This window comes from Carassius gibelio, chromosome A4 (assembly GCF_023724105.1).
Source record: "Carassius gibelio isolate Cgi1373 ecotype wild population from Czech Republic chromosome A4, carGib1.2-hapl.c, whole genome shotgun sequence".
NCBI classification, from domain to species: domain Eukaryota; kingdom Metazoa; phylum Chordata; class Actinopteri; order Cypriniformes; family Cyprinidae; genus Carassius; species Carassius gibelio.
Window position 1 is genome coordinate 16,449,273 of NC_068374.1, and position 16,452 is coordinate 16,465,724.

The 16,452-nt window shown below is 45.2% G+C and overlaps 1 long non-coding RNA gene across 2 annotated transcripts; it reads right to left on the bottom strand.

The window, feature by feature from the left end:
• Window positions 1-7,160: 7,160 nt before the first annotated feature.
• Window positions 7,161-9,165, bottom strand: LOC127971900 (uncharacterized). 2 transcript variants are annotated; one of them, XR_008156956.1, is made up of 2 exons: window positions 8,257-9,165; window positions 7,161-7,980 (listed from the first exon to the last, which is right to left on the bottom strand). It is a non-coding gene; the product is annotated as an uncharacterized LOC127971900 (long non-coding RNA). The 2 variants fall into 2 exon arrangements; XR_008156955.1 differs by having other exon boundaries at window positions 7,161-8,118.
• Window positions 9,166-16,452: the final 7,287 nt, after the last annotated feature.

A 16,452-nucleotide genomic window follows, 5' to 3' on the forward strand; every position in this document is an offset into this window, starting at 1 on the left:
AACTGTAGACAAAATCTCTACAAAGACCCAAGACAGTGCATATGTCCTCAGCGGTGGTCAATGCTGTGAAGTCCTGCAAGTGGCTGACAAAGAACAAAGAGTGCTTTGCCGTGTTTACAGTAAACCTGAGCCACTGTTCGACAGCCCATGCATGTCATTTTTGATTGGTGCCTACAAATACAAAAGAAAACACAACACCATTTCATGGATTTCAAAAACAGAACTCACAAGTATTAAGATTAGCACAGAAAAGAGAAGTGAGATTTTTCTGTCAGTGCTCCATGAATTTTAATCAAAGGTAACAGGATGTCATATGTAGTATAAGACAAATGTACACATCATCCTTCGCATTTATGATTTTTTCTTTTTTGTAGAATGTATGCAATTGTAGAATTTTCAGAGGAGGGAACATGTGAAATGGTGCCAGATATCTGGTTGTTTATGAAGGATGAGGTATTAAATTCTGTCTCACTTTTATCAACAACAAACGTTTAAAAATAATGTGTGATGGCATTGTATTGTAATTTTGTAAAACTTTCAAGAGGGTCTGGCTGCAGACTTGCACTTGCACTCTCGGACTTGCACTTTCAGACACTTGCACTTCCGCTAGTGACATCACTTGCAGTCTTTATTTTTTATTTTGTTGAATTTTTTATTACTTTTTGTTTGAATTTCCCAACATTTTGTAACTGTAGCCAGGTAGTGAAGACAAGAAAAAATAAACTAAATTACAATTAGGGATGTCCCGATCAGGTTTCTTTTGCCCTCGATTCCAAGTCCGAGTCATTTGATTTTCGGTATCTACGGATACTGAGTTCCGATCCGATGCTTCTATAATACATAAAAATAATAAAGAAGAGCGAAAAAACAGATCGAGGATATTCAATAAATTAAATTTTGAAATATATTCAAATAGAAAACAGCTATTTTAAATAGGCTGGTAAAAATATGTACAAATGTTACTGTTTTGCTGTACTTTGGATTAAATAAATGCAGACTTGGTGAACAGAAGAGACTTAAACTTCTGACTGGCAACTTAATTTTTTCTCTAATTTAAAGCTTTTAATTGGCTTACAGGTCCTTCTCAAAAAATTAGCATATTGTGATAAAGTTCATTATTTTCCATAATGTAATGATAAAAATTAAACTTTCATATATTTTAGATTCATTGCACACCAACTGAAATATTTCAGGTCTTTTATTGTTTTAATACTGATGATTTTGGCATACAGCTCACGAAAACCCCAAATTCCTCTCTCAAAAAATTAGCATATTTCACCCGACCAATAAAAGAAAAGTGTTAATGTATTAAGATGCTATTTAATTTGATATTTTAATATGCAGTTCATTATTTTAATGAATATGTATATATTATTTTCCTCACATACTGCAAACTGTGGCATAATGGACTAAGACGATAAAGGCCAAACTCAATATGTTTCTCTACATTATTAAAATACATAACTAATATGTACAGGCAAGCAGGTGAGCCCAGAATAAACGCAACACGCAAAGTTTTGCGTTAAGCATTTTTTCATATAGAATAAACTGTCTACAACTCGTTTATATCACTGTCTTTGTCCATTAATCTACATTATGTGTTTTATTTATAATGATTTTCTATAGGAGGAAAACATTTAATGTACAATTTAACGCACTGCGTTCTGTACTCGTCTGCTTGCCTGTACGGAGCTGTTCCTTTTAAAATCACTTAATGCATTTCATAATGCATGTTCATATGTGCTGGTCTGTATATACTTTGAGTCAACAACAAGACATATAGGCTAGACCTACTGAATTGTCTTTATCATCTTAGTTAGTAGGCCACATTAAGCGTTTTGCTGTATGGGAGGACAAAGTTTGCGCATTGTGTTCATATACATCTGCTTGCCTTGTTTTTTCTACAGGAGGAAAACGCTTAACGAAAGACTTTGTGCATTGCGTTCATATTCTGCTGTTCTGTGGCCATGGATTTGCCGGTCATGTCTTTTTCTTGCAGGACCCTGTACGTTATAGTAGTAGGCCAACTAATTTAGTTTTAATATTTTAAATCACCAGCACAGCGTCTTGTCTCCATTGGCAACTAGCACGATTTATGTTGATTGCAAGTGACATCACAGGTAGCGTAGAGTGCAAGTGATTGCAAGCTACATTGTAATTTAGTTTCTTTTTTCTTGTCTTCACCACCTGGCTACGGTTGTAAAATGTTGAGAGATTCAAACAAAAAGTTATCAATAAATAGAACAAAATAAAAAAAATAAAGACTGCAAGTGACGTCGCTAGCAGAAGCACAAGTGTCTGAGAGTGTAAGCCAGACCCTTCTCAAAACTTTTAGATGTCGACTAATTGTTAGAGATCTGTTCTTTAAGTAATTAACTTTTTTTTTTTGCTTTTTCTTGATTTACATTTTCAACTGCTCTTGCTTTCTTATTCTAACTTTGAAGTTTTAATACTTCATTATTCATATCATAATTCAATAATTGTACTATTTTAATGCAGGTACAATACTGTTACTGGCCACCAATGAATGCAACAAAAAAAATACAAAAGCTTGAACTGCCTGATAAAGAAAATTGGGCCAAGCACAGGGTCAGGGTGTTTGCTAAAACAGGTATTCCTTTTTACTTAAAGGACCATTCAAAAAAAGAACATTACTGCAACAACAGTAAAGAAATGCCAAATTGTACTCACCATATTTTTGCTTCAGATGACTATGAAAGAGCTAAAAAGTGGTCGAAAAAAGCAGCTGTGCAATCTTCACTTGAGAGCTGTGATGACTCCCCCAAAAGGAAAAGACGACCAGTGTGTCTCAGCAGCTCTGAAGAAGGTATGAACCTGAGTATGTGAAAAGTTCACAATTAAATGACTAAAGTAATATGACTAGAAATAATTTTAAAAAATATATTTTTTTAAAGATATTTCTGTACTACCTCGCCCCCAAAAGAAAAGCCGGTTGGATTGCAAAACCACTGGTAGGCCTTCTTAAAGGAACACTTTTAATTATGATTCTTTTAAAGGGTTAGTTCACCCAATTTGCTAAATTATGTCATTAATAACTTGCCCTCATGTCGTTTCAAACCCGTGAGACCTCTCTACCCATGGTATACTGTCCATGTCCAGAAAGGTAAGAAAAACATCATCAAAGTAGTCCACGTAGTCGTAGTTTTTGCTATTCTTGGACCAAAATGTATTCTCGATGCTTCAAAATATTCTAACGGACCCTCTGATGTCACATGGACTACTTTGATGATGTATTTCTTACCTTTCTGGACATGGACAGTAGACCGTACACACAGTTTCAGTGGAGGGACTGAGAGCTCTCGGACTAAATCTAAAATATCTTAAACTGTGTTCTGAAGATAAACGGAGGTCTCACGGGTTTGAAACGACATGAGGGTGAGTCATTAATGACATATTTTAGATTTTTGAGTGAACTATACCTTTAATTTACAACTTGTGTACATTTTCATACAAAAAGTGTCAGAATAACTAAATTTCAGTAGTCAATCCCAATACCAGTATACTTTTTTTTTATTATTTAACTTTTATTATTACAACAGTGGAACCTCAGCTGCCAGTTCCACCGGAAAATAAAAAATTAAAATTACCCAACAAGCAAACCTTCAATCAATCAATAAAGATGCCATCAAGATGTGAAGAGCTTCCCATGCCAGATGTGCCAATAAGGCCAACTCCACCCAGAGACACCCTGAAAAATGGTAGTGTTGTTTTTTTTGTTTTAATTATAGTGCATAGCCCCATTCTATTCATCAGCATTACTTTAGCATTATGTTGCATTAACTAAGGATGTGTTTGCACTTGGCATTAACATGCAACCTGTATTCAGATGTTCGAACATAGTTTCAACTGTATATAGTTAAGAACTATGGTCCACGAAACAACTACAGTAGATTATTTATAAGCATATTTTAAATCTAGTTTCTAAATTATGTCTCTCTAATTTGCAATATGCACTTTAACTGTTACACTTACCTTCATTATCGGTGTTATTTGGTGATTCTCCTTCATGACTCTCTCCACTGCTGGTTAAACCAGCTCCTGTAAACATTCACTGTGATTAGCCTTCTGTCAAGATAGCAGTTACATTCAACTTACCTGTCTGTGCACTGTTATAAAAAATAAAATAAAATAATACTGCATTTTGAGATTCAACTGTCTTCCAAGTCTAGATTATCTTAAAAGGATAGTTCACCCAAAAATGTAAATTCTGTCAACATTTACCTTTTTTTTTTAGCACCTTCATGATGCTCCAAAACTGTATTAGTATCCTTCTTTTGTTGATCACAAAAGATGATATTTTGAAGAATGCTGTTAAGCAAAAAATGTGCTCGTCCCAACTGGCTTCCATTATATGGGGAGGGGGGGGGGGGGGGGGGATACTATGCAAGTCAGTGAGGACCAGCAACCGGTTACACATATTCATCAAATTGCAAAATGCTTACCTTTTTTTTCAGCAGAAAAAATAAAATGCATATGTTTGGAACAACCTGAGTGCGAGTAAATGACAGAATTTTCCTTTTTGGGTGAACTATTTCTATCTTATTTTTTTTTAACAGTGCATTACCTTTCATTTTAACTTTAAATTTTAATCTTTACATTTCTACTTTTTTACCCTCAGATTCCAGATTTTAAAACAGTTGTATCTCACCCAAATTATTGTCCTCATAACAAACCATACATCAAAGGAGAGATTATTTATTTAGTTTTCAGATTATGTATAAACTATTTCGAAAAATTTACACTTAAGACAAGTGCTCCAGGTTCACATATCCTTTTTCTGCACTCTCCTTTCAATCGTAAAATGCGTCTGAACAATATGACATTTTTTCTTTCTGATCATACCGGATTAATTTTGGGAAATTTGATTTTGGTATGTTTAGATTAATTAGCCAGTCTGTGATCAATCAATAAATCACAATAATCCCACGCTATATAGGTACTGCTAAAAACTGTAAAAGCTACCATAAAAGTGTCTTCTAAATTACTAAATGTAAATGCACTGCTAATGTGATACAGGCACAGTGATCGCATGTTAATACCAAGTCCAAATGCAGCCTAAGAAGAAAAATAGTATTGCATTTCTACTTTGTTGGACTCATGGTTACTTTTAAGGTTCACTGAAATATAAAAATGTCATTTTTTATGCACCCTCATGTAAAACAGATTTTAAGGAACCAATGAGATTTGCATGAAGTAATGTTTAACCTTACCATACTTAATCATTTGCCATATTTGATGTGTTCTATGTATGCGAATAAAATACGAAAATAAAATCTGCTGCTGACGTAGAAGACACAAACGCTGTTCCTTGTTTACAAGCATAAGACTGCACACACATGCTTCGTGGTACTCTTGATAACGGAGGAGGACAGTGACACATGAGAGTAAATCATTGAATTAAGTTTTTTTTTTTTTTTGCACACAAAAAATATTCTTGTAGCTTCATAAAAATAAAAATTGAACCACTGATGTCACATAGACTATGTTATTACTTTATTTCTGGGTCTGAGAACATTTCAGCTAAATGCTGTCTGTGGAAGGTCAGAAAGTTCTCAGATTTCATCAAAAATATCTTAAGTTGTGTTCTGCAGATATACAGGTTTGTGACGACATGAGGGTGGGCAATTAATGACATAACTTTCATTTTTCAATGAACTATCCCTTTAGCTGACGGTTATTGTGAATATTAAAAGAAAATCCTAGTTTTACATACCTTAATTTTAACGGATAAATATTGATTCTCCTCAGATCACCTCCTTACCCTCCTCACTCAAAAAATAGTAAGCATAGAAAGTGAGATGAAGGCAATGAGGAGCTCAATAGCAGCCATGCATGAACTTTATGCTCGTGCCCTGGGTGATGGGACTTGCCAGCAAGCAGAGGAGATGAGCCTTGAAGTGTGTGGCACCATCAATGAACTCCTCTCCCTTGAAGAAAAGATAAAAGACGACACCTTTAGGAAGAAACTGGTGTGTTACTGGTGAACAGTCTGTGAAATGCTTAATTAACAAATTTATGTTAATAAAAAAATAAATAAACTGAACTATTTAGAAAATTTATTCCATCTTGCAGACACATCATTTATGCCTCGTTGGAGGTTCAAACCCTGGGGAGAACACCCGGCGGGTAATGCGGGCAGTGGCCTCCTACGGCGTTTGGAAGGAATTCAGCCTAAAGGGGAAAAAAGGGAAGAGACCACTCCAAAACCTGATCATCATGAAAATCATAATAAGTACATACAATATTTCAGTGAATCCAAAACAATCAGTACTACCAGTACTTTTTGAAGTATTGCTTCTTAAAGATTATTGGTTTTTAATTAGCTTTAGTCAAATATTTAGTCAAGTATTTGCAATCAACTGGAACCAGCTGTCTTTGTTTCCAAAAGTGTGAACCAAATGGCCCATATAATTAGCCTCTTAGGTCAAACTACTGCTCAGCCAAATACACCAAAATCTAACACTTCATAATTATGGGACTTCATATTACAGAGGCAGTGATGAGGTCCAATCCTGGAATCCAGCAAGCCAAAGTGGAAGACATTGTAGCAGACACATTAAAACATGCTCCAGCAAGGTGTCAGAATGTAAGCTTCTTTTTAAGTTCTATCTTAAGGGTCCTAAAATTTCGCGGTTTGAAATGTTTAAATTTTGATTCTGTTGTTTGTAATGATGTTAGTGATATATATTTCATGAAGAGCAGAACTTTTAATAACTAATTTTTTTTTTTTTTTTTTAAAGAGTGTCTTCTTAATCAGCAAGTTAGGAGTTACCTGTAGCCTAAAGATGTTTTGTGAATAAGGACCCTGTGCATTTTGATGTGAACGAGTGTACATTATGAATGTACATTATGTCATTATTTGGGCTGGGTGATATGGGCAAAAATTAATCTCTCTATTTTTTGGGCCGATTTACAATAAACGGTATATATCTCGGTGTTCTCGTTTTTGTATTTAAAAAAAATCTGTATTTAATATATATATATATATATATATATATATATATATATATATATATATATATATATATATATGTCACACCCAGGGGCGGCTATGCTTTGACTAAGCCACACCCCTTCTCAACTTCCACCTCGAGGAGGTCCCCAAAGCCAACCCAATGGCCAAACAACACGAGAACAAGTAAGTGATAAAACAATCTTTATTTAAATATTTAAAAATAGCTTGGGGAATAGGGAAAGGGCAATTAAAACTAAACTCTGACTCGGCCCTCCAGATGGGCTATGGCCGGGAAGAGGTCAGGGAGCAAGGGGGCCACGGGGATCCGGGGCGTGGGGCTCGGGGCCCGGCCAGAGTCTTAGGTATCCGTAGCGCCCTCCTTCTTCCTCCTCTTCGCTGAATACAACTCACGGTAAGTACTGGTTCACACAGTTCGTTCTCGGGGTGCTCACTCTCTTTCTCTTCCTCCACAGGCAACGGCTGGGACGCAAAGGCACAGTTAATTCGGCTTGGTTTTGCTCTCACCTCTTCGCTGATTGCAGCTCACAGTAAGTACTGGTTCACACAGTTCGTTCCTTGGGTGCTCACTCGCTTTCTCTTTCTCCACAGGCAGCGACGTAAGTACAGGTTTCCTCGGTCTCTCCTCGTGTTACCCACTCTCTCTCCTTTTCTCTCCACAGGTATCAACTTGGGCACAATAGCACAGTTAGTTTGCTTTGAATGGCTCTCACCTCTGGGCTGGACACAGCGTACTGTAAGTACAGGTTTCGCTCTATTTCTCCTCGCGTTATCCACTCTCTCTCCTCCTCTCTACAGGTGTCAACTTGGACACAAAACACAGTTACTCTGCTTTGGATGGCTTTCACCTCTGGGCTGGACACAACGTACTGTAAGTACAGGGTTCGCTCTATTCCTCCTCGTGTTATTCACTCTCTCTCCTTTTCTCTCCACAGGTATCAACTTGGGCACAATAGCACAGTTAGTTTGCTTTGAATGACTCTCACCTCTGGGCTGAACACAGCGTACTGTAAGTACAGGTTTCCTCTGTTTCTCCTTGTGTTACTCACTCTCTCTTTCCTTTTCTCTCCGCAGGTATCAGATTGGACACAAAGCACAGTTAGTTTGCTTTGAATGGCTCTCACCTCTGGGCTGGACACAACGTACTGTAAGTACAGGGTTCGCTCTATTCCTCCTCGTGTTATTCACTCTCTCTCCTTTTCTCTCCACAGGTATCAACTTGGGCACAATAGCACAGTTAGTTTGCTTTGAATGGCTCTCACCTCTGGGCTGAACACAGCGTACTGTGCTATCTCCGGAGATCTGAAGCACGCTCACAACATATACTGTACTGAACTAGGCTAGAACCAGCAGTCTCCTTATCCTCCCGCGACGGAGTGCGTGAAGGCGGGGGTTTATCTGACAGGACACACGGCAATACACAGCAACCCACAGCAATATACAGCACCACGTCAAAATTATAGGTGTTCACAGCACGAAGACTCACCCACCACACTCAGTGTACGAAAAGGACACCCGTCTTCCTTCACTTCGCTTGGTTCGGATCTGGCGATGGAATATGCGGCCTAGCTAGTGATGTCATCGTTGTGACTACTTCAATAAGTATTCCTTCGGCTCTCCCACCACGCTATATTAGGGGTAGGGCCGCCCTCCTCCTCCTGGGGAGATCTACACAACGCCAGGTCAATATACAGGGCACTTTCGGCTTGCTCTTAGTACTCACATCAATGCCGCTTCCAATCCCCTTTTTCACGTCGTCTCAATTCGCCGAATAATCCGTTCACTTCTCAACCTTTAAGGTTCGCGATGTCTTCACAATCATACAATTCCAGCCTGAGGGAGAGAGAGAGTTAGACAGCCACCAGCAGCGCACCAAGACGGGCACGACACAGTGCTTCACACACACCAGAAAGAGCTCCCAGACTGTGAAATAACTTGGCCTTAAGTACTGCCTTGTCCAGCGTATCCTCCAATCACCAACCGCTGTCCCTAACTAGGCACAGGTGCATCGAATTCCCTGATTTTCCCTCTTACGGCGCTACCGGAAGTTCCGGTGTTCTGTTTTTCCGGTCCGGGCGGAAACACTTCCGGGCGGAACCAAACTTCCCGAATTTTGGTTCCGCCCCTAAAGATCATCACCTTGTGACATATATATATATATATATATATATATATATTGTGACATGCGTCCCGAGCGCTCGTCAGCGTCGCCCTGGCAACACACTGGAATCACCGGCACTAGCTCATCACGGGCTGAGCGGCCGCACCTGCAGCTCATCAAGCGGCGCCTACTTAGGCAGAGGAGGAAGGCAGAGTGGTGAGGAATGTCTCCCAACAAAGATGCTAACCCTTACCTCCTCTGTTTCAGAGAGCAGCGTGTGACCGTCAGCCCCACCAAGGAGAGCACAGCACGGGATCCACCACTCAGGACACAGCGAGCACGAGGGACTTGAAGCGCCACGGAGAACACCGCCTTCACCCAGAGCACTATTCATTTAATAAATCCACCCTTCGGGGACTTTCTCTGTCCATCGGTTGTCGTGTAGTTCCTCACCCCGCCACACTGGTGGAGAACGCGGGCAAGAGTGTGAGGTGGACACCGACAACCGACCCCTGAGGAGACCGTTAAAGCCACCCGTTTGTTTTTTTTGTTTTTCTTTTTTTCCCCCTTTCATTTGCATCTGCTCTGTTTCCACAGGCGGCCGCTCCTCCCCCGGCATGGAAGAGCTGCTAAAACACCTCACCGAGGTGAGCATCCGCCAGCAGCAGATAATGGAACACATGGCCTCATGTCAAGGAGACGCCGAACGTGAGCTCGCCGCCCTCCGCGCCGCCACCCACCGCACGCCGCTGCCTGACCCCCGTGTCCAAGCCGTCCAGCTGATGCCACGAATGACGGCGCATGATGACGTGGAGATGTACATTCAGATGTTTGAGGCCACCGCAGTCCGGGAGGCGTGGCCAGAGGACGAGTGGGCCCGACTCCTCGCGCCGCTGCTGACCGGGGAAGCGCAGCGGGCGTATTTCACCATGACGGCCGAAAGAAGCCGGAACTATGGAGAAGTGAAAAAGGAGATCCTGAGCCGAGTAGGCCTTTCCCCAATCTGTGCGGCGCAGCAGTTCCATGACTGGGAATATCGAGCTCGACAGCCCGCTCGCGCCCAGGTGGCCGAACTATCCCGGTTGGCCCAACATTGGCTGTTGACCGGGGGTCCCTCCGCACACCAGGTAGCTGAGCGTGTGGTGATCGACCGACTCCTCCGCGCCCTTCCCCGCGCGTTGAGGCAGGCGGCTGGCATGAGGAACCCCACCGATCTCGACGGGCTCGTGGAGGCCATTGAGCTGGCGGAGGCCGCCCAACACCGGGAGATAGGGGAGCGAGCGCCGCCTTTTCCCCGAAGGGTGGTCCAGGAGCGACGCTCGCCGGAGGGCACCCAGCGACCCGTGAGCAGGCCTGCGGTTCCCGGCCCCCAGGACGAGCCAATGCCCACCGAGCCGCCGCGTTCCCCAGGACGGACATGGCTAGCAGGCTGTTCAGTCCACGGTCCAGCGCCGAAGGCACCGCGGGCCAAGGTGCGCGTCAACGGCCGGCCATTCGTCGCCGTCCTCGACTCGGGCAGCGGGGTAAGCCTGATACAACCGACTGTCCTTCCGCCCCGAACAGGTTCCAGAGCCCGGCTGGCGATAACGTGCGTGCACGGGGATACCAGACATGTGCCGGCCCGGCGAGTGACCATCACCGCGACACCTGGTTCCTGGCCCGTCGAAGTGGGAATCCTAAGGAACCTACCGGTACCCGTTCTCCTCGGCCGGGATTGGCCGGGGTTCGACCAGCTCCTCACCTCCAGCACACAGCCTGCTAGCCCGGCCGGGAACCGCCGACGCCGGAGTCCAGCAAGGCGCCCTCGACGAGGCCCCGCGCTGCTGACGACGGACAGCCCTCGAGGAGGTGAGTCCCCCTCCCAAAACTCTAACCTGTTCTTCGATGTCTTCCAGCAGATAGCGGGAGGGGGGACGCTCGCCAAAGAGCAGCGTGGGGACGAACACCTCAAGCATTGCTGGTCTCAAGTGCGGGTGGCGGAAGGAGAGGATCTACAACCAGCTCCCCACCCCACACCCCACTTCATCATCCAAAATGGCCTGCTCTACTATGTCGGCCAGCGGAGGGGGGAGGAAAAGACGCTGTTAGTGGTACCGCGGAGCAAAGTCCCGGCGATCTTGGAACTCGCCCACGCCCACCCGATGGCTGGCCACCTCGGCGCCCAAAACACTGTGCAACGGATCCGGGACCGCTTCCACTGGCCAGGACTGGAGGCGGATGTCAAGCGGTACTGCCAAGCGTGCCCGACGTGCCAACGGACCTCGCCACATACTCCTCCCCGCTGATCCCGCTGCCGATCATTGAGGTGCCCTTCGAGCGCATCGGGATGGACCTGGTGGGGCCGCTGCCGAAGTCCGCCCGGGGGCATGAACATATCCTGGTGATCGTGGATTATGCCACCCACTACCCAGAGGCCATTCCCCTCCGCAAGGCCACCGCCAAGAACATCGCAGAGGAGCTCTTCCTACTGAGTAGTCGGGTTGGCCTACCAGCGGAGATCCTGACCGACCAGGGCACCCCTTTCATGTCCCGGATCATGGCTGACCTCTGCAAACTCCTCAAAGTCCGACAGATCCGGACCAGCGTGTACCATCCACAAACCGATGGGCTCGTGGAACGCTTTAACCAAACCCTTAAACAGATGCTGCGGCGTGTCGTGGCCGAGGACCGACGCGACTGGGACCAGATGATCCCGTATGTGCTGTTCGGGGTCCGGGAGGTGCCCCAGGCGTCCACCGGCTTCACGCCCTTCGAGCTCCTCTTCGGCCGCCAACCCCGAGGGCTCCTAGATGTCGCCCGGGAAGCCTGGGAACAACAGCCTGCGGTATGTCGGACCACCCTCGAGCACATCAAGGCCATGAGAGAGCGGATCGACAGGGTCATGCCATTGGTCCGGGAGCATCTGACCAAGGCCCAGCAAGACCAGCAGCGCCTCTTCAATCGGGCTGCCCAACCCCGGGAGTTCCAGCCGGGAGATCACGTCATGGTACTGGTCCCCACCTCAGCCTGTAAGTTCCTGGCCCGCTGGCAGGGCCCATATACGGTCACCGAACGGGTGGGACCCGTCACCTACAAAGTGCGCCAACCCGGTCGCCGAAGGGAAGAGCAGCTCTATCATATAAACCTGTTGAAGCGCTGGGTGGGGACCGGGCCCCAGCTCTCGGCCCTTGCCGCCACCTCTCCCGTGGTTGTGGACATGGATCCCCATCTCTCCGCAGCCCAGAAGACGGAACTGCAGCACCTGGTCGGTCAGTTCTCGGATGTGTTCTCCCCTCTGCCAGGGCGGACGACCGTCATCCAGCACGAAGTCTGAACACCACCAGGAGTTATCGTCCGGCAGCGGCCCTATCGTGTCCCGGAGGCTCGGCGACACGCAATTGAGACAGAGGTACAGGAGATGTTGGAGTTGGGGGTAATTGAGCCCTCGCGGAGTCCCTGGTCCAGCCCCATCGTAATGGTCCCGAAGCCCGACGGCACCCTAAGGTTCTGCAACGACTTCCGCCGCCTAAATGAGGTCTCTGAATTCGATGGCTATCCCATGCCCCGCGTCGATGAGCTCCTGGATCGACTAGGAAGGGCCCGGTTCATATCGACTCTCGACCTCACCAAAGGGTATTGGCAAGTCCCCCTGTCTAAGGATGCCAAGCCTAAGACAGCCTTCTCGACCCCCAGTGGCCACTGGCAGTACCGGGTCCTTCCCTTCGGCCTGCACGGGGCCCCCGCCACATTCCAGAGGCTCATGGATGTCCTGCTGAGGCCCCATATGGCCTACGCCACGGCCTACATCGACGACGTGGTCATCCATTCAGAGACCTTGGGGGAACATTTGGAGCGGCTCCGGAGGGTGCTGCTGGACCTCCGCCGGGCGGGGCTCACCGCCAACCCCCGGAAATGTCACCTGGCTCTCTCCGAAGCCAAGTACCTGGGCTTCTGCATGGGACGCGGCCTCATCCGCCCCCAGGAAAAGAAGGTGACAGCTATCCTCTCGGCACCGCGGCCCTCTACCAAGACCCAGGTACGAGCCTTTTTGGGGTTGGCAGGATACTACCGATGTTTTATCCCTAACTTCTCCTCCTTAGCCTCTTCCCTGACAGATCTGACCAGGAAGGGGCAACCTGAGAAGATAGCCTGGAGTCCAGAAGCGGAAGAGGCGTTCCAGCAGGTGAAGTCAGCCCTCACCACGGAGCCAGTGCTGCGAGCCCCCGACTTCAACTGCCCCTTCCTGGTGCAAACCGACGCCTCGGACACCTCCCAGGTCCAGGACGGCGAGGAACACCCGGTGATCTTTATTAGCTGGAAGCTGACCCCGACCGAACAACGGTATGCCGCCGTGGAGAAGGAAGCACTGGCCGTCAAGTGGGCAGTCCTGGAGCTCCGCTATTACCTCCTCGGACGCCGGTTCACCCTGCTGACAGACCATGCGCCACTGCAGTGGATGGCCCGCGCAAAGGACACCAACCCCAGGGTAACCCGCTGGTTCCTTGCGTTCCAGGACTTCCACTTCACCATACAACATCGGGCGGGGACGGCCAACGCCAACGCGGACGGCCTCTCCAGGATAGGGGCAGCTTTCGCAGGTCTGTCAGGCCCCACTCCCCACCCTCCCCATATCTCCCCATTGTCCCGCAGGCGCAGGTCGACGCTTAGGGGGGGGGAGTGTGACATGCGTCCCGAGCGCTCGTCAGCGTTGCCCTGGCAACACACTGGAATCACCGGCACTAGCTCATCACGGGCTGAGCGGCCGCACCTGCAGCTCATCAAGCGGCGCCTACTTAGGCAGAGGAGGAAGGCAGAGTGGTGAGGAATGTCTCCCAACAAAGACGCTAAACCTTACCTCCTCTGTTTCAGAGAGCAGCGTGTGACCGTCAGCCCCACCAAGGAGAGCACAGCACGGGATCCACCACTCAGGACACAGCGAGCACGAGGGACTTGAAGCGCCACGGAGAACACCGCCTTCACCCAGAGCACTATTCATTTAATAAATCCACCCTTCGGGGACTTTCTCTGTCCATCGGTTGTCGTGTAGTTCCTCACCCCGCCACAATATATATATATATATATATATATATATATATATATATATATATATATATATATATATATATATATATATACACACACACACAGTACAGACCAAAAGTTGGACACACCTTCTCATTCAAAGAGTTTTCTTTATTTTCATGACTATGAAAATTGTAGATTCACACTGAAGGCATCAAAACTATGAATTAACACATGTGGAATTATATATGGAATTATATACATCATAAAGTGTGAAACAACTGAAAATATGTCATATTCTAGGTTCTTCAAAGTAGCCACCTTTTACTTTGATTACTGCTTTGCACACTCTTGGCATTCTCTTGATGAGCTTCAAGAGGTAGTCATCTGAAATGGTCTTCCAACAGTCTTGAAGGAGTTCCCCGAGAGATGCTTAGCACTTATTGGCCCTTTTTCCTTCTGTCTGCGGTCCAGCTCACCCCTAAACCATCTGGATTGGGTTCAGGTCCGGTGTCTGTGGAGGCCAGGTCATCTGGAGCAGCACCCCATCACTCTCCTTCTTGCTCAAATAGCCCTTACACAGCCTGGAGGTGTATTTGGGGTCATTGTCCCGTTGAAAAATAAATGATGGTCCAACTAAACGCAAACCGGATGGAATAGCATGCCGCTGCAAGATGCTGTGGTAGCCATGCTGGTTCAGTGTGCCTTAAATTTTGAATAAATCCCCAACAGTGTCACCAGCAAAGCACCCCCACACCATCACACCTCCTTCTCCATGCTTCACGGTGGGAACCAGGCATGTAGAGTCCATCCGTTCACCTTTTCTGCGTCCCACAAAGACCTCAAATTTGGACTCAGATTTCCACTGGTCTAATGTCCATTCCTTGTGTTCTTTAGCCCAAACAAGTCTCTTCTGCTTGTTGCCTTTCTTTAGCAGTGGTTTCCTAGCAGATATTCTACCATGAAGGCCTGATTCACACAGTCTCCTCTTAACAGTTGTTCTAGAGATGTGTCTGCTGCTAGAACTCTGTGTTCATTGACCTGGTCTCTAATCTGAGCTGCTGTTAACCTGCGATCTCTGAGGCTGGTGACTCGGATGAACTTATCCTCCGCAGCAGAGGTGACTCTTGGTCTTCCTTTCCTGGGGCGGTCCGCATGTGAGCCAGTTTCTTTGTAGCGCTTGATGGTTTTTGTTACTGCACTTGGGGACACTTACAAAGTTTTCCCAATTTTTTGGACTCACTGACCTTCATTTCTTAAAGTAATGATGGCCACTCATTTTCCAGTACTTAGCTGTTTATTTTCTTGCCATAATACAAATTCTAACAGTCTATTCAGTAGGACTATCAGCTGTGTATCCACCTGACTTCTGCACAACACAACTAATGGTCCCAAGCCCATTTATAAGGCAAGAAATCACACTTATTAAACCTGACAGGGCACACCTCTGAAGTGAAAACCATTTCAGATGACTACCTCTTGAAGCTCATCAAGAGAATGCCAAGAGTGTGCAAAGCAGTAATCAAAGCTAAAGGTGGCTACTTTGAAGAACCTACAATATGACATTTTCAGTTGTTTCACACTTTTTTGTTATGTATATAATTCCACATGTGTTAATTCATAGTTTTGATGCCTTAAGTGTGACTCTACAATTTTCATAGTCATGAAAATAAAGAAAACTCTTTGAATGAGAAGGTGTTTCCAAACTTTTGGTCTGTACTTTATATATCGCTTACTACCCAGTGTTGTCCAACAAAACAATACATATCAAAGGCTTCGAAAACAAATAAAGTGAATGTAACCATGTAAGCCTTTATATTATCTGCAAAAAATGGGTAAAATCACATTTCATTCTAACATTGTAACATTGCAATCTAAAAACACATATAAAGCTTTTAAAGTTGAAGTTAAATTCACTAAACTAAAATGAAAATGAATGAGAACAGAAGCACAAAGTTGTGTTAGGATATTTAGATTACCCCCTTAAGAGTCAGTGCTATCACAAAAATAGACTTACTTGTTGATTTCAAATTCTACATGTCACATTTATTGTCCAACTACAAATATTTCAGCGAAATAAGTTACTAAAACAGAGATGAAAAATGTAATTTACTTTACTCTGGAAAAATAAATGTTCTGCAATATCTTCAAAAGATTTTAGAAATTTAGTGAATTTTATACATACTATTATGCTAGCACATGTGGAAATATTTCAACCACGTGTTTCAAATAACCACGCTGTACAACATCTAAAATATTATCAACTGGGCTTGAAAACAAATAATTTCAAAAGCGCAATACTGCAGTAGGCTACATGTAAACTATAATGAAGATTAAGGGTACATAGTGATTAATG